At 44.1% G+C, this 23,681-nt stretch overlaps 1 protein-coding gene across 6 annotated transcripts in view; it reads left to right on the top strand.

Annotated features, from left to right (window-relative positions):
* LOC116946538 (uncharacterized) overlaps positions 1–23,681 on the top strand; it is a 183,336-nt gene that overhangs the window by 90,546 nt on the left and 69,109 nt on the right. The window contains exon 4 of one of the 6 annotated variants that reach the window (XR_012945459.1): positions 17,052–23,337. The exons of the other annotated variants lie outside the window; for them this stretch is intronic. The gene's annotated coding sequence lies outside the window, so the exon portion shown is untranslated. Of the gene's footprint in view, positions 1–17,051; positions 23,338–23,681 lie in introns of those variants that run through there. 6 annotated transcript variants of the gene reach the window in all.

Consider the following 23,681-nt stretch of genomic DNA (forward strand, 5'->3'; position numbering starts at 1 on the left):
AAGTATAAGCCTGGCTAATGCCACTAAGCGCTTTAAAGGTTGCACATTAAAGATGTAAGGTCGTGCTTTATCAGGGCGTAATGTTCCACTAAAAATGTATATTTCCATTCCACCCACTACATTTTCAACAGTAAATAAACATTCATACCATATACAGGAATGTTATGTTACACTGTCCTCCCAACAGGATTGTTATTCGTGCATGAAAATCATAGTCATCGCATGCAGTAAATTGTTTCTTATAAAATAACATGCATTGTTCATTCTTGTCAAGGGCAATAAGTTCCGATAGTGAACATTTTCTGCAAAGTGCCATCTAATGAATGAATGTTCCAATGTTGGCCTCGTTTTGGTGAGTAAAGTTGGGGGAGATCACCATCAGTTCACGAACTGCAGCCAATTCCAAGACAGAAATGGCTTTCAGGAATTCCACCAGTGTCTTCGTGATAAAGCTTTATCACGAAGACACACAAAAATCGTGCACTGTGCTCTGAATGACCTGAAATCGATTACTGGCCGCAGATAACTTGAGTGGTGCATAATATCCAAACCGATCCTGGGCCTTCCCTTCACCATGCCGCACTCACGAGTGTGGTGAAGTATGGTAAAATAACCTCCAGAACAACTTTGGGGTGGCGTGGAGGGCTTTTTCAGCAGTGGATTGACAAAAGCTGAACATGTATTTTGAATTTAAGGCAGTATTATAATTTTCTAACAGAATGTTTTTTTTTTACAGCAAATTCACTGTTTTCTGGTCCTTATTCAAAGCCAGACGTGCCTTGAGGAGACCCGTTGTCTCGAGAGGCTCTCTGCGTAAAAAAAAAAGTTGAAATAGAAATAGATAAGAATGATTTTGAACTGCCAAAATAATTGGTCAGTGGTCTAGATGGAGCAATTAGTCAATTGACTGCCATTTTCTCTTATTTCGGTGATGAAATATGTATTATTGCCCATTAATATATATGGTTAGTGTGTTTTCCACTTCAGATTGAAGTGCTTTTTTGGGTAAACTCCATCTGGTGATACTGGTGGGCATTATCAATGCAATATGTACCATTTACTGTTACGTGTGTGTGTGTATTACAACCACTGAGCCAGCTTTTGCAAGAGTAGGCTTTTTAATAGTTTGTCATAGGCCACATTTCTCATAAAATAACTTTCATTGCAAAATACTAAGAAAAAATGCCGGTATTTTTCAATTGTCCCTTTTGGCTTTAGAAGTTATGCTAGTCAACTCGGCTTTGTCAATATTAACACAAGGGACACAAATGGGGCAACTGCAAATGAATGACTGATGAAATGGGATTTTGTATTTATCTGAAGTGGAAATCCTTTCATTTGGTCTCATCATTTCGCTGATGCCAGCTCAGTACTCTAACTCGTATGCAGATTCTACATCAGTCGTCGCACCCGAAGCCACGTAGCCACCTCGGAAGAAAAGAAAAACAAATTTCCTGCAAATGCTGCGAGACGTTGTGACCTGAACAGATGTCAATGTGTGATACATGCCAGAGGGTCCCAATTTTAAACAACCAGGGGGAAGTGAGCCAACACACGAAGCATGAGTTAAGTGGAGTCAGGTGTGTGTGTGTGGCTGGCATAAAAATGTCAGCTTCATTTTCAGCCCCAGAATCCAGCTTAACTGGCAGCACCATCGCTTGCACATTTAAACAGAATTGAACAGCACACATGTGTGAGAGTTGGCCGAGAGGTAGAATGCCCATATGAACGACACAAATCTATACCAGTGAAAGCCTAGGTTTGAGATATGAGCATCCACCAAAGGTAAAACTGATTGTTATTATTATTATGTTTAGCAGGTTTCATGGCACACAGCAGAGATACCAATGACGGAACAAAAATAAATCAAGAATTAGTTGTTTTTTTTTAAATTGAGTTTGATCCAGATTTGGGATGTGAATTGACATTGGAAGTCATTCCATGGGCCCTTTTCAACTGCTCGGCAATTTTTTTTTAGATTTTTCAAATTCTATTTCTGTTTATTTAAATGTTTGCATCAAATAATTACCCCTGTGTGTGCACCTGAACAAGTACATATATGCACAGCACGTTTTTTTTCTACCAATGTGTATACAAATATGCTCACGCAAGTATGTATAGTCATTACGCACAGGAATGCACCCAGAAGCGAGGGACACTCTTTGCGTCTGAGTGACCAAATATAGGTTCTTAAAATCTGATTCGCTGGCAGCAGAATCCCTATCCTGATCAAATTATGGGGAAGAAATGGTAATGATTGCATATTGTATAATTCATATAGTAGTTTATGAGAATAACAACATAAAGTATGTTCACTTGCCAATATTTTTAAAGCTGTTTCAGTAAACACATTTTTCGGTATAGCATGGAAGAGTAGGCCAAATGCCCTATGAAGGGGCTCTCACGAGTTACCTCTGGTGGATGCCCTTGCACCAGCAGTGGTGTCAGTAAGCAATAACAGCGCTGCACCTGTACCTTTAACTTTTAAGTTTTAAAGAGGAAAAAATTAGAGCAACTTTAAGTGCGTTAAAACAACTCTAAGTTGAGAGGTGCTTTAACTGAGTGGCTACACTGTTAAGATGGATTCACTTGACAAAGCTTGTAAATGTGCAACGCTGGGCCAACGTCGGCATGTGAATGGAACCATTGGACGTTGGCCCAGCTTTGGCCCAACATTCCATGTTTACTGAGGGGTTCCAAGCCTAGTTAGTATCGTCTCTTGAACAGTTACATTCACAATATATATTTTTTTAGGTTAGGCCGCATAACGAGCTGCAGAAATTTTGATCATGAAGCTCCCCAACTGAAATGTGGCCTCATCTTTACATATCCTAACTCTTAACCCCAAAAAGTCAATAAATAATCATTGGTGGTGAAAACCTACGTATTACGTTAAAACATTGTTGTAATTAATGGGCCTTTTGCCTATGATCAGATCATCCAGAATGCACCTGATCTCATCAGATCTCTGAAGCTAAGCCTGGATAATGCTTCGATAGCAGAAGTAAAATAATGCCTCCTACTAATTGGCTTACTGGACAAAGCTATGCAAACCAATCATCAGGATTTGCTCCAATCACATGTCAATGCTGTGCATGGTCGCATGGATCAACCAGTCTGATCCACTATTCTTGAAAAAAATATTGGATCAGCTTCAATTTTGAAACAAACCAATGATTCACACCTCATATCCTATATTTATGTATAGAATTTTACTGGTAGGAACGAAGTTGTAAACTGAGTGTACCAGCCTGCAATAGATTAATGTGTCCGTCCGTCCGTCCCCTTTCAATACTTTAACGAAGTGAAATATCTTGCTGTTGGGTGTAATATCAGCAATAGACAGCGCAGAGACTTGATATGTCTTATTGCACCCAACATTTGGAAGCAACAATGTCATAAAATTGCGCAAAATTCCAATGTTCCTACCAGCCCACCCTGCAGGGACCTGTTCTAAATACGGTAAGGCCTCGATATTCACGAGGGTCAGGTGTCTTTGAAATCTGCATGAAGGTAGAATTCGCGAATGTAGACAGAGTACTACGTTTATATTGGAAACACGAGGTTGGGGGGTCCCGTGTCCGACTCACCATACGGAAGAAAATGAAAATGTTTAGCAATATGAATCCCGTACTATTCGCGTAAATAACTTATTAAAATTGCACAAAAGTATACATAGATATCAACACAAACGGTGGAAGATACAGTAAATGAAATAAAACACATCAACAAGTTCGTCTGTACATGATGACGTTTTATGTGCCTCGACACAGAACGTCACGGTCACGTGAATACGAGTGACAGGCCATCGAGGCGTCCGTGTGACTTGCATCCTCAACGAGTGGACGGCGAGATGGCACACGCCAATGTGCGTGCACGCGAGAGGCGTGCACGCGAGCGCGTTGAGTCCGTGCGACACAATGGCTCGTATGCACTGCATGTTGAACGCTTTTTTCGCACCGTACGTCGTCAACCGCGCTAATCGGAGGTTTAGTGGTGGCGGCAACGGGACCCACAGTCCACCGCTGCGTGAGTCACCCCTCCGCCATGATGCCATGGTTGCCAAATCGCGAATAGTCGAGGCGAAAATGCTCGACCTTTGAACTGGTGTACACATATAAAATTGTAAAGAATCGAATTTCGCGAACGCGAATGAAGAGGTTTTACTATTAATTTTGATTCAAAGCTTTCGTGACTGCAGGGATTCATATTCTTGGTTCTTTCGGTAAAGTCACGTAGAAGGGAAACAATAAAATGCTAAAAATTAAAAAAATAAAATTCTCACGACGTTTCTACTGCAACACAAGCAATCATCATCAGGTGTGAAAACCACAGCAAGAAAATTTGAAAAAAGTGGCGGTTTCTTGCTGTGGTTTTCACACCTGATGATGATTGCTTGTGTTGCAGTAGAAACGTCGTGAGAATTTTATTGTTGTATATTTTTAGTATTTTGTTTCCCTTCTACGTGACTTTACCGAAATAACAAAGAATATAGGTATTACTATACTTATAGTTTTACAAAGGACACGGGAATGTGAGGTGTTGAAACACGTGCAGTTCTTTCGTTTTTTCTCCAAAGTTCATTGCGTTTGTGCTGTCAATGTCATATCGGGAGATGAAAACAATGAGATTTGGATTCCTTTCAGTGAAACAGTGAACCGCCATGTCAGAGAAGACTCCTGGATGACGACATCATAGCACCACTTCTTTAGTCTCCCCAATAAACATCTTTATCCACAATAGGAGCACACATTTGATATGCCCTGCAAATAACTATTCTTTTCACGTCAATCAAACCAACATTTTTAATTGGTAAACCTTGACTGACCTGAACGCAATGAAACCCACATTTTAATATGTTGGGCTTTTTTGTGCAGTCATTGGTGACCGGGCTGATACCATCAACTCGCTACACTTGAGAACCCGGTTTAATCACAGCGTCAGCTCCGCTATCTGTCGATGTATCAGCCCTCTGAGCCACCCAGCCACTTCACATGTGCTGTTCAGCTCAAATTTGGACTTTCTGCCGTGTGGAAAATGAACTGGAAAGTCGAGAGCTGAATCACGCCTCCCCTTGTCAATTTTGATCAATGCAACTTTTCCACCGTGAACCCAATTCTTGTTTGTCAGGAATAGTATTTCAGTGGGACGCTCGACTAGCCGGAGGACCTCTGAGATAATCAGCGATACCAACAGGACGTTTCGGGATGCAGTTTGGAGATTAATTTAAAATAAATAAAAACTGTGAAGTAATAAATTGCATATATACTGGCACATTCTTGAATGCTTTGCTGCATTGGCTGATTTCAAGAGCCTTCATCAGAGATCTGCAGAGGATGTTTGCCTCCGTGAACCGGAGACTCTGCTGGTAATGTATTGTCTCTTGTCGGTATCCCACAGGGAATTTGCCGAGAACATTGAACATCATTTAGCAAAGTTGATGAATTGCTTTTGAAGTACAAGATCCATATGGATTTTTGGGCCCTAAGCCAATATTGAAAATCAATCGCAGATTTCTAAAACAATTCTGTAATTGGAAACTTAGTTTCTGTAATCTTGAAACTGTAGGGTTCTTGAAAACAAGACGGTTGTTTATTTCATAATGGACCCCTGGTTAAACAAGGTTTTTTTTTAAAAGATGTGAAATATCTACTGTAATCTAATTAAATGGCTTTGCATTTCATAATAAGCATCAAACAAAGACGGTCACTGCATCGTATGCTTTCAGATGCACTTCTGCGGCCGTCTGGAACACTCTTCCTTCAGATATAGGAAGCCACTGGCGCTAAGCACCCTTAAATCTGGATTTAAAACGAATTTCTTTGAAACTGATTTTTGTGTTTAGTTTGTCCTTCCCCCGCGTTTCCGATGAGCAGAGGCTACGTACGGTGCGAAAGAAGTTAAACGTGCGTGCGCCTATGTATCGTTGGCACAGTGGGTGAGCACAGCTGGTGCATCTGCCAGTCATCTCAATCAGTCAATCCGTGGCAAACTGGGTCGGTTCCACAACCTCCTGCCAGCGGGACCTTCGACACTTCACGTGGCCTCACGGCACAGGCGCTACGGCGGCATCCTCACCACTTAGTGGTGAACAACGGTTCGTGAGTAGCCACATGCCCTCTGGAGCGACTCTCTGGAGCGACTCTCTGGTGGAGGCCCTATCCCCCCCAGCAGTGGCGTGAGAAATTGCAAGCCTGCGCCTTCACCTCGGACGTTGCACTTTTTGTGGTTCCTACTTGTGTTGGATTGGCGATTGGTGCACTGTGCTACGGTGCCGGCGACTCGGGTTCAATTCCTGGTCACCAGGTGTTTGGGCCTCACGTCAGCTAGCCCTGAAAATTCATAGCAGGTGTGGTGTTTAAGAAATCAGCGCTGTGGAAACAAGGTGAATGGACATGGACATTCCTGCAGGAATCATATGATTACACCTTTTGATGATTCCTACCAAATTCACAATTTTTATGTGTGTCAGTCCCATGTTCAAAATCTCAATTCATTGGAATGAGATTACATCGGGAATTCTGGCATGGAAGATGTATGCAACATAATTGGACACTATTGCAATTCTACTTCAAATCTATAATAGAGGAGGGTTTTTTTGGGTTAGATCGAATAAATATATAAATGTGCTTCAAATGTAGCTAACCTATGGGAACGCTGAACTAATCTATGCACTGCTGATTCTAGCCAACCAGAATGGTGATTCTCGGCATTCTATCGTGGAATGGTTATTCTGGCGAATGGTGATTCTGGCTAATTCCAAGTAGCTAGAATCGCCCTCGAAATAACCCGAAACTAAAATGGTGTTGAGGAAAGAAAGGCGGGTGGCCGAGGGAAGGCCGAGTGGTGCACACTGCTTACTCGTGCCCACGTGCGGACAGGGTGCGTGGAGCAACTCAGCGAATATCCAAGGCTACATACACACGCAGCTGCCCCGTGTGTATATGCGAGGCTATAGGCAGAGCTGTATACACACACAGCTGCCCCTGTGTATATGCGACGCTATAGGCAGAACTGTATACACACACAGCTGCCCCTGTGTATATGCGACGCTATAGGCAGAGCTGTATACACACACAGCTGCCCAGTGTGTATATGCGAGGCTATAGGCAGAGCTGTATACACACACAGCTGCCCCTGTGTATATGCGACGCTATAGGCAGAGCTGTATACACACACAGCTGCCCCGTGTGTATATGCGAGGCTATAGGCAGAGCTGTATACACACACAGCTGCCCCGTGTGTATATGCGAGGCTATAGGCAGAGCTGTATACACACACAGCTGCCCCGTGTGTATATGCGAGCCTATAGGCAGAGCTGTATACACACAGCTGCCCCGTGTGTATATGCGAGGCTATAGGCAGAGCTTTATACACAAGGAGCTGCCCTGTGTGTATATGCGAGGCTATGGCCAAGGCTACATACCCACGTCGTTGTCCCATGTGTATATGTTAGGCTATAACCAGTGCTACATTGTTCCAGATTTGAGCGGCATCACAGATCAAGGAACATTCTCCGAATCTGGCACTAAGTCTGCACATTATCAGAATGTTGTGGTGCATCTTAGGTAGCGAGGTGGTTCCGTAATAATGAAACATGTTTCGGTTTGTGCTCGTGTGTTCACGGCAAAATTGCGTGAAATTGAAAATTACAAAAAAGCAGACTTTTTATACCCAAAGAATATTTAAATAACCCTGCACCCGCCGGCAGCCTTTCTTGTGAAGGTGTGCATACGATTATAAAAGTTCAGCCTCAGGCGTGCAGCCCGAAAGGTTCACATGGAAGAAGATGGGGCGGCTCAATGAGAAAGATGTTGCACGAAGCGCTGGACCACCCAAGCATCCCACTCGGAGAGGGGGGCTGGAGTGGGAAAGAGGGGATGGAATATTACGTTCACGATTGAGAATGCCAACACGGCTAGACGGCATAGGGCACACCCCTATCAACATTTCTCAGCTTAAAAGCACGTGTAAATCTGAGTGCCAAATTCCTGGGACCGATTCAAGCAGTAGATTCCAAATTTGGAGTTCGTGCCGAGCCAAGGAATCCACGCCAGCATATCTGTGCGTCCAATTTCTACCCAACTCCTTTCCACATCCCGGATCCAAATGCAGAGAATTTCTTTGACAGTATTTTTAATGTTTACGGGGCGCAACACACGGATTACCACCCGCGCGTGACCGTTCAATTTGCATGAATTTGACTGCAGATTGTGCGTCCAAACGCAAAGCGCTCGCGTCTGGACTTTAATGACAGATCAGGCTCTCACACACCAGTGAGCCGTATCTGTTGAGAGAAGCAAAACACACGCGCGCACGCATGCATACACGCACGTACATACTTATTTAACATCGGTCTCATCGCTATGCCTCCAGTGTGTGTCCACGGTGTCCGGTATCTGTGTAACATACATGTGTTCATTGTTATTGCTAGCGTATGTCACAACCGCCGGCCAACGTGATACTGACCAAATTCTTGCAACGGGTTAGCAATATTTGTTTATGTTGTAGACCTCATTTCCTAGATGCATGAACCTTAAGAAACATATGGCTGTAATTTTTGGAGAAAAAAAAAAGTTTTTTCTTCTCTCAGCGACTTGGTTATATTTTTGCAGGTGCCGCATTTTTCCAACGTTCTGCTCATGTCCAGGGGGGGGGGGGGTGGGGGGTGAGGAAAAGGCCACGGTGTAGAGGGGGGCGAGGGGGAAGATTTTCTGCGATGTGTGGGGGTACGTTGAGGCACGTCTGACAGGCGCCTGCACAATATCAATCTCTCTGTGCCATCATCAAATATTTAAGTTTCTCCCGTGCCGTCGTGGAAAGCGTTGCTTGAAATAAGAGGGAATACAACAACAACAAAAAACCCCATCGCAAATTGCGTTGGCTTTGTTCGTGTAAGTCTGTAAGATGAACGTGTTTACGAGTTATGGATAATTTTTAACGTGGAAAAAATGGTTTACCATACGTTTTGTAAACAAGTATATTCTTTTTGGCTGGAAAATATGAAGCACACTTAAAGTGAACGTGGTTATGTATGCTTGGTATGCATTTAGACGTGAATTGAGATTGAAGATAGAACAACACTTTATGAAGTCTAAAATACCTCATGTATGGATATATATTGAATTGCTACATAGACACATTACCAATACATTCAGCATTTCAAAATACAAGTTTTGCGCGCAGTGATGGTCTAATTTGACGAAATAATATCAGATTTGCTCAGACTAAAACTTATTTCTGAGTCAATCAGATGTGATCCACATTTTTAGAAATAATTTTTTGGCCAGCGGAATAATCTGATGTTTATTCTCGTCGGCATCGTTTTCTGATTATTGAGTGATACAAACTTAACTTTACTCAGGACAACATTAATACAATCATAGCAGCAGTCACCTGGTTTAGACTCATTGCAGCCAATCGGATAAAACATTAAGATGCCAACATTTGATATGCAATTGTACATTTTCAAAACTTCGCTCGGAAAATACATTTTCAAATGTTAACATCACACATAAACGCAGAAGAAAGCTTACACTTGCGGAATGGTTTATAAAAGAGGGATCACATCACTTTCCGCAGAATATGCCCACTGTTTCTGTACAGCACCTTGAGGTGCGGTTGTTCTTAAACGCCATGAAGTGCAAACGGTATTGAAACCTCTCATCCTCACAAAGGAAAACAAGCTGGCAAGCCAGTGCATTAAGGGAGGCCGATTTTTGTTGGAGGATTTGACTGGGCAAACAACACGTGTGCACAGGAACACACAAATGTATACACAAATAGGCATCCACAGGTTAGATGCACACACGTACGCCAATGAGCTCATAGTGCTTGTGCTCAGCATAACGCCACTTTGTTTGAAGATGTTTTGTTATATCTTGTAAATCTCGCATTAAAACTACTGTATATGCACCTAGGCATGGGTATTGGTAAACTATTCGGTACATTTCGCCTCAATTGGTTTGCAGTTTTGTTCTTTTTTATGAAGAAATGTGATGTGTCCTTGGTTGGTGGAAGGACTGAGAGGGACGGATGGATTGATGGACGTAAATTATTCTGGGCAAAGCGATAATCAGCCCATCCACTCCCCCCCAAAACAAGTTGTCTGGGATGGGGAAATTACCAAAAGAGTTATCAACCAATTTACAGTAAAGGGAAGCAGGGCACATGTGTCAGCGACTGAAATGGATTTTAATCTGCTTATGTATATATGGGCAGTGCCCAAATACATGGGTGAATGGTAACGATAATGGTGATGATGATAGCTATGAAAGTAAATTAACACAAAATTGCATGCCCGGTAATTCAATTACGGTTTTAAATATTTATTCTGGAAAAACCTCACTGAGCCTTCAAGATTAGTTTCCAAGAGGATCTGATTTGAATGCATTTTCTTGCTTTTGGGAGCCATTCAATTTTGTGAGAATTTTTCAGTTGTATTTTTAACAAGTTGGAATGCTCAAAGAAAAACACCCCAAAAAACTCACCACGACAATTCCTCGAGAGATCGAACAAAATTACAACTGACTCGCCATTTCTAGCACTGCCAATCGACGTAACATTTATTTTCCTGTACGATCGGTGGTTTCTTTTTTTTTGTCTCTCTTTCTCTCTCTGACGGTGTGGGGAGAGTAAAAAAAAAGCAAGCTGTGCATCGCTGTTTTGAGTTTTGTCTCTGAGAAGAGATGGAGGCACTTTTTTGCGATGTCATGGGAACTATTTATTTGGAATGTACTTTCAAGTGGCGAAACTGTATCAACAGTGGCGCGGACGAGAAACGGGCAACCAGATTTTGAGCGGACAATGTTAAGTTTGCCTTTTTTGTCGTATACGTGATAAGCAGAGCAGATCATATCTGACCAATTTATATCGAAGCGGAACATGTTACTGCATTTTTAACGAATAAAAATGTTTTACACTTTTAATCAGAGCTGGATGATTCACGTGGTTCCTAGCCTGGAACCTCAATTCCGTTTTTGGAATCGTATAACAATTCATATATGATTGTGGGATTGCGGATTCTTCGATGATTCCGAGTGGGACTATGGGCTGCATGGTGAGAGAAGGGAAGCACAGGCGAGTGAAACGCACGTTTGTGTACATTGACCACAGAATGAAATGGCAATTCTAATCGATGCCTGTCAACTGGTATCAATGTGAACCGCTGGGACTACTCCCGGGTCCATTAGGATAACTAACGAGACCACCGGCATCACCATAACTACTGGGACTCGCATTGGGATCACTGAGACCACCACGTAGACCTATAATCAAATAATGTAATACTCACATACATTATTTATATACAAAGACAAACATCCCGCCTAATAGTCTTAACAGACTGTTGGGGCAAGTGCTTTTAGCAAGCACCTATGAAGGTCGGAACGGTGTACAAGGGTGGCCAGCACCAAGCCCGACCGCCTTTGTATCTCTGGTGACGATGTTTACACACCGCACCAGGTGCTCATTTGAGGCTGAGTCGATGTATGGGGAGGCCCAGGACCGGTTCAGATGATCGTGTTGGTCGTGAGCGGGAATCGAACTCGGTTTTCCGGGTTCGTAGCGCTGCGTTCTCACCGCTACACTGCCACTCCGCACACACATCCACCTGTGCTCCTAAAGGTATGCATGCAGAGACACTCAATCGTGCATCTGTATGAATATTTAACAATGATTTCGCGATCCCTGCCCAAGTGCATTGTCACCAAATAATCTTATTCAGAATAATATCGCTCGAGACATGTTTTGGCTTTCAAATAAAATCGTATGCGAAGCGCGTTAAAACGTTCGCTTGCAATGATCAGCGAACGATGTCACGCGGTTGAGTAAGCTATGCAGCGTCCTGTAATGGGGGGCTCGCGTTTTGTCACAATTATTTTAAAAACTTTTTTTAAAAACACGCTTTTATGAAATGTACTAGTAATGGCAGAACTCCACGACTCCAGGAAGTGGCCCCGAAGCTTGCTACAACGTAAGAGGGCCGTGGTGATTTACAGCCAACGTTAGTTGAGCGTGGAGAATTAGAGCCAAGCCGAAACAAAAGATATAAAAAAGATTGCTTTAAAATATATTATTTTATTTTCAATGATATAATATAGTATTGTCATCAGTGACATAAGTATACCAAGTTTGCAGTCGATACGACATTGGGAAGTGGGATAAAATTGAGTGACAAGATTTGAGGATACAACAACAGACAGTGAGTTTAAAGAAAGCGTGTTAAAATAAGCTTCTTGCAATGCACGGTGACGGTTTGGGGGAGCTCTACCGGACATCTGTGAAACGACTGGACGTCTGTGAAAAAGAGCTTTGTAGCTCATCGGATTCCCCCAGTATAAATTAAGATTCGGATTCTCAGAAGACTGACCTCTGATGCGATAGTCTGGGAGGGAGAAAACATGCTTTAGCTTTCTCTGCCTTTGGTGTTTAATAATCGTGACCTGGAACGTGAATGGCAAACCCGCATTGCTGGTTCGTCAGTGTAAACATTGTGTAAATACTCTGTCATGAAGGCCATACTTCATCCTGGTTGTCTGGATGTGGTGGTCATGGAGCTAATGAATGAGATATTTTTCATGAAGTTGTCATTATAATTGTTACGCTTGTTTACCCAGGAAAGCCTCACCAAGTCTCAGGAATTGTTTTCAGGAGAGTTAAAAGTCAAAGTCCAACTTTTATAAATATATGGGCGCCATGGTGGTGAGATGTTAACTATCTCGCCTGGTATACAGGAGGTCGTGGGTTCGATCTCGACCCTGACGCCTGGCGTATATTTAGAGTTTGCATGTGCTCTGGGTCCTCCGGTCTTTCCATGCACATTTATAATGAACCTGCACTCAAGAGTATTTGGCTGCTATACAATGCCACGTGACAAGCCACTTCGTTGAGCTATGATTTGTGGCCAGGTCGCTTCTGAAAAAGAGCTCAGTGGGCCTTACCTGGTAAAATAAAAAAAAATCGTTTAGTTAAGTTTTAGTTTATAACGTGCAACTTATATATTAATATGGATGAGAAACATCGTATCGCCTTCTTCATTGACACTGCACTGTAAATCACAAATATAGATAAGGCAGTGTCAATTAAGATGTTGATGAGGCATTTTCCTTCAAGCACTTTACTTTATTGTGAATTAATTATTAGCTGCCCATCTTTGACTCTGGTGAGCCAGGTTACCCTTGAGAAAAAAAATAAAAAGGCAGGTTTCCCTGATCAATGTAAACGAGGCCTCGAATTGGAACGACGGAGAGGTACACCTCGAATCATTCCGCCGCTGCCCCCTCCCGCTTCGCGTGCGACGTGAAGGCGGCGAGCCAGTCCGACGCTTTTCCGCCCACTCTCGCCAGACGCCGGAGCAAGCGCGTGGCACCTGCAAGGGGGTGGTGCAACGTGGCGCAGGCAAGGCCATCGATCATTCCGTTAAGCGTGCCGCGCTCGCGCGACGCTAAGGATTAGTGAAGGGCTGGCTTGTTTTTGGTCGCGTGTCGCCGCACCGGATGCCGCACGGACACCTTCCATCGGGTGTACGCGCGGCAGTTTCCGACCCGGCGAGAGCGAAAGTGACGGGGTCGTAGAGGGAAGGAGCACGTGAGCGGCGCGACTCTTTGACTCGCGTCCTCGTCGTAGAGGGAGGAGCCCGTGAGCGGCGCGACTCTTTGACTCGCGTCCTCGACGGCAGCACCCTGGACGCGCGAGCGCGCGCCGCTCGCAGCCACGTCCTTGGGACTCAAAAGTCCAAGCACGTCTGACCTGTGAAGCAAATCGCCACGCTTCCGCTGAGCGATGTCACGGACGCTGTCATCGGAGAGAGGCGCGTGGACGGGCGGGCGGGGAGAGGGAGGCTCGGGCGGCTGCTGGGTTAGCTACAGAGCCAGCCCAACGGCACTTGTTCCATCAGTCTTTATGAGGCTTCTTAGCTCGAAGGGGAATTGTGTCGTTCCTGCAGTTTGTTTAAGGAGAGCCACGTGTGCTTTCTTTGTGTCCTTTCCTATCGCTTATTTCTAGATTTGAAGCTTTCGTGACTGCATGGATTCTTCATACTCTTTGTTTTTTTCGGTAAAGTCACGTAGGTAAAAAATAAATGAAAACTAAATTAAATCACGACGTTTCGGGCGCAACACAAGCGTCCTGCAGTTGGAAGCCATCCGAACTTTTGTCTAAGACCATAATTCAGCGTGAGAATAACAACTCAAGAATTATTTCCACCAGAAGCTGTAAAATCTCAAGCACGATGAGCGAAAATGAGCGCGGTTGTTTTACACATTTGTGTTTGAAACTCTATTGTGAATGTTATCAAATAAAAAAACATTCTTCAAATGCCTAATGAGAATCCCATCGACATGCAATGTTAAAAATAAAGAACAGAATATTTACGAAGATTAGGTAATGCTTACGTGTGCGGTATTTTAAGAATTAAAGTATTTAATTTGTGAAGACAAACTATGAAACTATTTTTATTTTAACAGGTGAGGCCCACTGAGCTCTACAGCTGTTTTTCAGAAGCGACCTCCCCACAAATGATAGCTCAACGAAGCAGCTCATCAAGTGAAAATGCATAGCAGCCAAATACTCTAAAGGTTTGTTTCCAAATGTGGAGGGAAAACCCAGAGGACCCGGAGAAAAATTCACGCGACGATGGGGAGAGAGACGTGCAAACTCCAAATATACAGGCGTCAAGGTGGAGGTCGAACCCACGACCTCCTGTATAACAGGCTAGTTAACATCTCGCCACCATGGCGCCACCGTTTTGGAATATTTACCAAACACGGCAATTGTTGGAAAGAGACCGGTAACAAATTGTACTGCTTGAAAAGATTCAAATTCTTCTCCGAGGAATGAACTGACCGAAGGCATTGCCGATACGTACTCGCTTTCCCTATTCAACCCAATTAGCACGGTTGGCTAATCGGTGCAAACGAAGTTCAGCATGCATACATACATACATGCGAGCCGGTCACTATCTGTACTGTGATATACGTTGAGATAGAGGGATGGTAAGTTCCAGAAATTCGGCAACCTCAATCAAATTTCAAAATCATCCACAATGCGCGTGGTGTCATTTTATAGGTGATTATCTTGCTATAAAAAATGTGTATTTGCCCGAGTACGTTTAACCTTGGTGAATTTTATACGTATTACTCCCTCATCCAGAAAATAGAACGTTATTACTTCTATCAGTCTCACCGAGTGGACTCACAAAAAATCCACTTCTTGCAAACACTAATGATCATACTACATCTTTCAAGTGTCTAAAATGCACGTCTGAAATCGTCAAATTGATTCATTGCCTCATGCCACGTTCCATTCAGTTTCCAGGTTCTTTGCCTACTCTTGCCATGACATTTCTGGCGTCCTTTGCATGGGTGTCGCGGTGGTGAGATGTCAACACCCTCTCCTGGTATGAAGGATGTCGTGGGTGTCGATCCCAACCGTGATGCCTGCTGTATATTTGGAATTTGCGTGTTCTCCCCGTGGTCGCTCGGATTTTTCTCCTGGTCCTCACGTTTTTCCATCCACATTTGGAAACATGCGTTTAGAGTATTTCACTTTGTTGAGCTATCATTTGTGGCCAGGTCGCTTCTGAAAAATATATATAAATGGCTCAGTGGGCCTTACCGGCTAAATAAAAAATAATAGTACAGTTTAGTTTAGTGTATTCACTCAAAGGTCATATGTTCCTTTTTATTATTATTATTCAATAATAATGAAGCCAGAACACGGACATCACGGAGGGAGATACAACTTACGAACATTTGGTCGAACCCGAGACAATACACCCTCAAATCTGGAGGCCGTCTGGAGGCACTTGGGCTCACTGCCCGACCACACAGTAGGCGGGCAGCGATCGGGCACAGCAGATTAATGGGGAAGGGGAAGAAGAGGGGAAACAGGGGAGCAAGCGGTAATAATGTAACCAAACAAAACCGGAAATAAAGTAACGTCAAGCGCAATGTCTGCGTTTATCCTCATTGTTTTTTGTTCCGAGGTCCTACGCTCTATTCGTAGTCGCTTTGCTAAGGTCGTCTGCTTTGCTCCAGCGGAGGCCCTCTTTCCGCCGGCAGTGGCGTGAGCGAGCGAGCAATGGCAGCTCCTGCGCCTTTACCCTTCGCGTCTGTTTGCGTGTTTCTTTGTGACGGCTGCACGTGCAGTGGTTGCGCGCGCCGCCAACGACTGCGATCGCCCCGACCGGTGCCATTCGTGCACGCAGCTCACGGCCACCCACGCTGCCGCAATCATTCGCGGCACCGTGAACGCTCTGACCGCGGGCACTCGCCCGAGCGTGCGTCGCGTTGCGGTTAATTCACCGCCACTCGGGGGAGGGGGGGGGGAGGAGGGCGATGCCTGCGTGCATCGCCACCCCGTGACATTCACCACCACGGGTGGCAGGCGGATCGCCCGTCTCCTTGGCATTTCGGGGTTCTTCCCGTGCAACGGCGCACGGCGGAGACGACCGCTGATGCACGCGACCTTGGCAAAGGTCAAATGAGAATAAATCCATTACCACTTACCAGCCCAGGATTGCACATTCAAAGCGTGGAACTAATACGGACATCGGATTTGCTTTCTCAACATCGGTTGTGGAATAATGTTCCTTTTTAACCCCTTTTTTTCCTGTTACAATACCCGTTGTTTGATAACGAACATTAATTATATTTGCGTTCAATGTAACGACACGACAGTGTAGATAAAGTGGGAGATTTACATTTCCAGCCCACGTTGTGTAGTCGCACACTGTATGCAGAGCCTTTGGCTATACTACATTATTTGCATTTTTGCTTTAACTCAAACAAGGTGGTGTTTTTATCTGGATCAGGATGTTGTTTTAGTGATCCATCATTGAATTAAAGTGTACGTTATGATTCTCTGCATACGTTATGCTGGTGTGTGTATTTACATGAATGGTCTGTTTATATGTTTAAGGAAACTGTATGCGGAGCCTTATTGCAACGGTCAAACCACAACAGTATAAACCCCGGAGGTTAAAGTTCAATTCACAGTCGTTCGCGACGTGAGGAGACTCGGACATTTATTTCAGTGCGTGTCTCCCTTAGGTCAGCTCAGCCCAAAATTATAGATTACCAGATGCAGCACCTTCCCTGGGGATGTACAGCTGCCCTGGTGTAAAGCCGGACACACAGCCATCTCAAGCAACATCAGAGGGCCTCAAACAGCGCCTGTCGCAAATCCAGCAGAAAAACCATTTTGGCACGCACAGGCAATGATTTGCCCCCCTCCCTCCCCATCGCTGCAACCCCCCCCCCCCATCTCACCATCTAACAATTCAATGAATTATCGTAATTCTTTGTGGTGATTCGATTTGCGGGAAAATATATTTTTTCGGGGCCATTTTAGTGAAGGCGGCGCTCGTGGCTTCTGAAAGTTAATTGCATTTGTACGCAGACGATGATTCGACACGTGTGTCACGATCGTAAGCCTTGGTCTTCCCGATTTCAGCAGAGCCAAGGCATTTCGTGGATTCATAGATACATTTTAACGTGCAATTTCATTGAGGGACTGTGTGTAACGTGCAATTTTATTGAGGGACTGTGTGTTGTCTCGGTGTGGTTTGGAACAGCTTCAGCTGTTGTTTTGCTGCCTTGTCCAAGCTTGAACATTGGTGTGTCCTGATGTGATTTGAACTTACGTGCTTTATCTATTTAACTTTTTATTTTGAGTGGTTTTGTTTAACATTCCAATACTTTGCACTCCTACCGTGTTTTTGTGTTGTTTGTTGTTGTACCTTGTTGCCCGCCCCTACTGGACATCTGTGCAAAATGAGCTCCATACTTCATCGGATTTCTCCAGCATAAATAAAGATTCTGATTTTGACTTGCATCTACACTCGACATGGTGTTCTTTATCCCCGTCAGGTCGAGATCAAATGCTCTGGTGTCTGCTGTCCATGGAACACCGAATTATCCCTTAGGCTTACCTTTATGATGTGAAGCGTTAGGTGACTCTAACAAAAAAATCTGTTTCAATCAATAAATCTATTAATTGGTACTTTCTCATGGAAATACGGATATCGAACTTCTTTCGCATCATTCCCCTGCACCATGCTGATAGAACGGGCGGGGGAATGACAACCAACACAATACAAAAAGCAATTCTACAGAAAATAGTTTGCATTCTAGATTTAAATATGCATAGCTTCAGTGACTTCCTAATATCGGAAGAGCATCTGAAAGTGCGTGATGCAGTGACCGCTTCTGAAAATTCGGTGCTGACTATCAGGACAGACGATGCGGGGCTGGATTGAGTGTGATGGGAGCACGGGATTGTGAGAGATTGGGGGGGTGGTGGCTCTGTATTTTCAATTCCTTCCCACTACTGTTTCACCTCCACCCATACCCAACACCAATCCCTCCACAGTTATTCACCTTGGCTGTTTCAGTTCTGTTTTTTTAAGTGATGTAACGAATTTTATAGCTATGTCAACGTTAAAACGAACAAAACAAGTTAAATTTAAGCATATAGTTGGTAGTAACACACAGTGATTGCATGGCTTTAATTACCAAATTACATAATAGTATTTATCATTGTGCCATAGTATTGCATTTCAACCATTATTATACGGTTCGGAAATTTTTGGAGTCCTTCAAAATACAAAGCACTGAGAGGATGCGACCGTGGTGAGGTGTTAACGAGCTCGCCTGGTATACAGGAGGTCGTGGGATCAATCCCGACCCTGACGCCTGCTGTATATTTGGATTTTGCGTGGCTTTCTACCCGTGGTGCCATGAAATGTTGTCAAGGTCCCCTTGTTTTTACATCCACATTTGGAAACATGCGTTTGGAGTATTTGGCTGCTATACATTTCCACGTGATAAGCCACTTCATTGAGCTATCATTTGCGGCCAGGTCACTTCTAAAAAAGAACTATATAGCCCAGTGTGCCTTACCTAGTAAAATAAAAAAAATAGTTTTAGTTTACAAATCTTGACACCTGAGTTTGATTTCTCGTCCCGGGACTCGCCTAAGGGAACATCCTTAACTGAGCAAGTACCTGGTGCAGTGAGTTTGCACACTGAATAAACAGCTATACATTCGTGGGGCACGTGCGTTTAAACGTAAACTTGTAAAAGTTTCCCATCTCCCATATATAACTTAGACTTCCAATTTAAACATTTTATTTTATTAATGATAAAGTGTCACGTTGACAAAAGACAAATAGTTCACTGCTTTAGCCCACCGGTGTGCTGAATAGTGAATCCACAACATTTACAGTTCGTATATTTGGTTTATTGACCTTTGTGGTATAATTTCATAATGTATGTATTATTTTCATAAATATAAATGTAAACGTCAAATGTGGTTAAGTTGTAGCATCCATGCGTTCATGTACGCGCACACAAATAATGTTGCCATATTTTTCATCTCCGAATTCAACCTTTACTTACAATTTTTTTTAAAGTAGATTCGGCTCATCGAGCCTTGCGATTCACATTTTTGGTCGAAAGCAAGATTACATACGGTTCGGGCAATTCCACAGACCTCAGTGAAACACGGGCAGGCGAGTTTTAATCGAAAGATCAAGACGTTTATCGCATTGTAAATTAAAATAAACGCACGTGCTTACGTCAGAAGCAATTGAAAACAAATATACAATGCTGAAACGTGTGAGCGCTCTGTGACTGCGAATTGGGATTTAGTGACGGTGCAAGTGGAGAGCGGGTCGTTAACTCTGCTGTGGCCACTGCCGGAATCTCACGCCCGACTGCTCCCACTGCTAGGCCCCTTAATGCACTCATAATTAAAATAATGGGCCCTGAGGAGGGCTGCTATTGTGGTAAACGATGTCTATTTTCATGCTCCTTGTTCCCAGATTTCAAGCTGAGTGAGGGTTTTTTTTTTTCCACCATCCAAATTTTTCAAGATGAGTGAAAACATGCAAAAAAAAAAGACCGCCATCAAGGATTCTGTCCTTGAATGCCCTTGTATGCATTTTTTAAAATCTTTTTTTTTCTCCCTCTCTCGTCACAGCATGCCAGATTTCAATATAAAGCAAACAAGTTGTTTTGTGCAAGTTAATTAAAAATAAATTGGCAGCTTCCTTCCAAAAGAAATCATTCTGTGTTCTGGCATGTGTCCGTGTCAGCATGTGTGCGCTGCTGTTTGAAGCAGTATGGACACAATAAGAAGAATTGATTCCGATGCTGAACGCATTTTCTTGCAAATGCTTTCTCCCCAAGTCTAAGACTTTTTGAAGATTCCATGCTGTAGATCAGCTTTTCCCACCGTGACATGGACCTCACGTCTGCAGTGTATGGCTTGCGCGAATTGAACAGCATTCCGCTGTAAGATGCTCTAAACCTGGGCCAACGTTACAACGTTTAATACCCCATTTAAACAACCTGTTAGGAATTGTTCCGGACCTGTGCCAGAACCAGGTTTTATTTCAGAAAGGCTGTGGTCCCTCTTGCCAGCTTATTTTGGCTTAACTCCTCATCGTCATCATCATCGTGAGGCCTCCCAGTTTCCAGAGGACAGCCAACTCGAGTCGACTCGAGCTGGACCTTATTTCGGCCAGAGCTCCCATAGCAGGACAACTTGAGTTGGTAACAAAAAAAAAACACTTGCATTATTTGCTGAACTACTCGAGTGATCGCAGGAGTTGGGCAGGGCCTTCTCCACGTTGGCTCGAACTTTGGTTTTCGTCAATAAACACGGGGATCCAATTGGTTGATCGAAACGGAAAGCACAATTTTTATCTCATCATTAGACCTCCTTTGCCAGTACCAAAATGTAATAATAGAGTTTTTCCCCTTTTTTCTGGAAATAAAACTGAAACCTTTTTACAAGGATTCATGTCTGTATTAACCACAATACCTGCAGTCAAAATGCAAACAAAAAACATACTATGATAATATATGTATTGTCCTTGAAACTGATTGGTCAGTTGTGATAAGATATGTATTGTCCTTGAAACTGATTGGTCAGTTTCAAGGACAATGCATATATTATCATAGTATGTTTTTTGTTTGCATTTTGACTGCAGGTATTGTGGTTAATGCAGACATGAATCCTTGCAAAAAGGTTTCAGTTTTGTTGTCAGAAAAAAGGGGAAAACCCCTGTTATCACAATTTTTATGTTTCTTTTTTAAATCGGCACCGCTAGAGTCGTCTACTCGGCACTGCTAGAGTAGTCGACTCGGTACTGCTAGAGTAGTCTACTCGGTACTGCTAGAGTAGTCTACTCGGTACTGCTAGAGTAGTCTACTCGGTACTGCAAGAGTAGTCTACTCGGTACTGCTAGAGTAGTCTACTCGGTACTGCTAGAGTAGTCTACTCGGTACTGCAAGAGTAGTCTACTCGGTACTGCAAGAGTAGTCGACTCAGGACCCATCGAGTAGTCTACTCGGTACTGCTAGAGTAGTCTACTCAGTACTGCAAGAGTAGTCTACTCGGTACTGCTAGAGTAGTCTACTCGGTACTGCTAGAGTAGTCTACTCGGTACTGCTAGAGTAGTCTACTCGGTACTGCTAGAGTAGTCTACTCGGTACTGCTAGAGTAGTCTACTCGAGACCACTCGAGGAAGGTCAACACCAGCGCAGAGAACTCGGCCACTGAGTCGGCAGCGGAGCGTGTGAAGGCAGAAGCGTTTGAAATTCAGCTTCGGAAGAATGTTTGTTGTTGTCAAAGTTAAACCGCACCTCAGATTAGCACGGTTGGCTATGTACGGTGCAAAATAAGTTCAACATCATACATTCATACAAACGTGTTTATATCCCCAATATAGATAAAAGCTTCTGTTGAAGATAAACATGTTTTTTACAGTTTAAAAAGTCTTAATCCTAACTTTGCCTGAGCTGGGTTTTGAATCTGTAACATTCATATATTAAGCAAGATTGCCATAAGATCCCAACCACTTATCAACACTGGCTCCAGAACCTCACACTTTACCTCACTTAAGGTTTACTGGGAACCTTCGAACATGATTCATATCTAGCGGTAGAGCGTGTTCTGAGCTTATTTCAGAGGGAACTTCCAAAGACCCTTGATATTGTGGTTTCGTGTAGTCGAGAACACTCAAAACAGCCAGAGCTCACTCCTCTAGATTGCTTAGCCTCTTATTCAGGCTCTGCCTATTGCCGGATCGTGCTGTCATTGAATTTTCGATGCGAGATGTATTATTTATTATTCATTCACGCGAGTCGAGCACCGGCACGCGCGCAGCAGCGGCAGCAGCTGAGAAACGCGCGCTGCGGGATTTTGTCGTGACTGAAGAGGGCCTCTTGAAGGTGGCCCTGGGTCGGGGCAGGCGAACGAGCAAGACTTGGAAAGGCCGTGCGCCACGCGGTTTCGGAAGCCTGCCGTGTTGCTGTCGCCTCGCATGGCCAGCTGACACCTTGGGCATCGGCGTAAACAATCTGGCACGGTCGCTCGGGAGCGAGCCAGGAATTCTGAAAGGTGGCAGCGTCTGATCACCGAGCATGACAATCGTAACCTGGGTGAAGGCAGATTTTGGACAGCTTTACGGTAACCGGTGGCGAGACCTGGATTTGCCTTTGGGACCCCGGGGTCCCAGACGGGCGGTCGGCACACGAGTCAGAAGAACATCCATCTTCACGCCCCAAGGAAAAAAATTAAAGTCGGAGCGCTCCGCGGGAAAGATCGCGTGTGGCATCATCGGTCGAGGTGCAGGAGATGTGCGGTGTTCGTCTGTAAACTTCGTGCCACACGAGGAGACAACCACAGCTCAGTATCACGTCAGATGTCCTCCGCTGACCGGACAAATCGATCAGAGAAAAACGCCGTGGAGTGATAGGCACCGCGCCCCCTTGCTCCGTGATGGCGAGATGTTCACTTGCTCGCCTGGTATTCAGAAGGTCGTGAGTTCGATCCCGACCCTGATGCCTGTATATTTGAAATTTACATGTCTCTCTCCCTGTGGTTCCGTAAACCTTTTCTCCAGGTCCTCCGGTTTTTCCTCCACATTTAGAAACGTGCGTTTAGTTCATTTGTCTGCTCTAAATTTCCACACTATAAGCCACTTAATTGGGCTATCATTTGTGGCCAGGTAATATCTGAAAAAGAGCCAATAGCCCACTGGGCCTTACCTGGTAATATAACAAGTTTAGTCCAGCGGTCAACATGCTTGCCATAGAACCAATTTGCTATGGTCCAAAGCTCGATTAATCACTGAGTGTCTGGAGAGCATACACCTTGGGGTGATACCAAGGTGCATGCTCTCCAGATGACATTCGAGGCTCTGAAACAGAGCTACGTAGCTCAGTGGGCCTTACCTGGTCGAATAAAATAAATATTGGTCTTGATTTAAAGCTTTCGTGACTGCAGTAATTCATAGTCTTAGCTCTTTCGGTAAAGTCACGTTGAAGGGAAATAATAAAATAATAAACTATATTATTGTTTGATATATATTTTATTGTTTCCCTTCAACGTGACTTTACCGAAAGAGCTAAGAATATAAATATTGTTCGTTAATAGTTCTGCCGGGCAGTGGCTCTGCCACGCCAACGGCGTGCGGACCACGCAGACACCAAGGGGGTGGCAGCAGGACTCCAGTGGCCTATGGCGGTCGGTCACGGAGTGGTGCCCTCCCCCACTCCACGTGCCGTGAGCCTTGTGCCCCCCTCGCAACGTGGTACTTTCACCACTGCCCGTGTCCTCGACGGCTCGTCGACCGGCAGGATTTAAACACAAGAAGGAAGGTGCAAATA

Source organism: Petromyzon marinus, chromosome 27 (genome assembly GCF_048934315.1).
Source record: "Petromyzon marinus isolate PM22_M1 ecotype Great Lakes invasive population chromosome 27, UKy_Petmar_22M1.pri1.0, whole genome shotgun sequence".
Classification (NCBI taxonomy): Eukaryota; Metazoa; Chordata; class Hyperoartia; order Petromyzontiformes; family Petromyzontidae; genus Petromyzon; species Petromyzon marinus.